The 1298-nt window shown below is 33.2% G+C and overlaps 1 long non-coding RNA gene across 1 annotated transcript; it reads right to left on the reverse strand.

Moving 5' to 3' along the window:
- Window positions 1–672: 672 nt before the first annotated feature.
- LOC109590671 (uncharacterized) lies at window positions 673–1292 on the reverse strand. The gene is made up of 3 exons (XR_002189437.1): window positions 1127–1292; window positions 882–990; window positions 673–813 (listed from the first exon to the last, which is right to left on the reverse strand). It is a non-coding gene; the product is annotated as an uncharacterized LOC109590671 (long non-coding RNA).
- Between the last annotated feature and the right edge of the window lie 6 nt (window positions 1293–1298).

Genomic DNA, 1298 nt, shown 5'->3' on the forward strand with positions numbered 1-1298 from the left:
GTGAGAGGACCAATGACCAGTCCTAAACTCCAGTCTATCAATGGTGGACAACAATTTCCTCTTTTGTGGGGAATCATGAACAAGAGGTAAGTCATGCCTATCCCCTCCCCACAGAAACACTGATTCTCCTACTACAGGAGCTGAGTGATACGCTATCCCTCCCAGTTGATAGATACCTGTAAAATACAAACATGATGAGAAAGAGGAGGAAGAAAACAGAAACTCACCTTTAGACATTGTTTGTCAAGAATGTTAATTAACTAGCCACACCCATAATTAATAATATTCATTACTCTTAATGACCCATACCCATATCACCTTGTAAATTAAATCCAATCACTGCAACATTATAACAATAAGTACAGTAATTATTAGTTGGTTGTATGTCAAGGAATACATCAGGTTAAAACATGTCTTCTTTGCTTGCTGATGAGGTGATGGTCCTGCTATTGAATGTATTGGAATATATTCTTCTTAGTGAGTTAGTGGTGAGTCCAATTAATAATAATTGGTAGTTGGTACTCTCTTGGTGATTATGATAAAAGGTACTTGAGCTAGTACTTACAAGAAATGTACTCACAAACTAACCCTCAGGTATAATAGTAATACAAGATATTACAATCAAAAGGATTCAAGTTTTATTATTATTATTATTATTAATGTTAATGCATTATAGCAAACATGACAAACAATATCTTAACTGGAATTATTAGAGATTTTATATTACATGAGAGTTTTGTAGTCAGTACTTGTAACAAAGAGACTAAACTCAAGTGTAGATTGCATTATTCATTACAAGTCAAATATCACCTACTGGACACAACAATAAATAAAATAATGAGAATTACTTTTTATACTATAGTAAACTATTCAAACTATACCTCATAGTATAACTTCATACACTGTAGCCTTCTTGTCTCCAGATCCAGTAACAATAAAACGATCGTCAACTGATATGTCACAGCTTAAAACACTACTGCTTTCAGACATCTGTATGTATAGGATACAATCATTATTTCATTGTACATTAATGTATAATTATAAATAAGACTACACACACACATAATAATAGTAACAAGTACAAATACCACTGTACAGTTAATGTTAATAATAATGGACTATGTACCTGGAATATACTAGCACCATAAGGTGTTCTCCATGCATTTAGTAGATTATCCTTTCCTGTAGTTATAAACCATTTACCACTGTGAGCAAACTTGAGTGACAGTACACAAGACTCGTGTAAATGTAACTGATACTTATCTGGACCACTCACACGAAGGACTTCAACACTACTG

Source organism: Amphimedon queenslandica, unplaced genomic scaffold (assembly GCF_000090795.2).
Source record: "Amphimedon queenslandica unplaced genomic scaffold, v1.1 AMPQUscaffold_9685, whole genome shotgun sequence".
Taxonomy (NCBI): Eukaryota; Metazoa; Porifera; class Demospongiae; order Haplosclerida; family Niphatidae; genus Amphimedon; species Amphimedon queenslandica.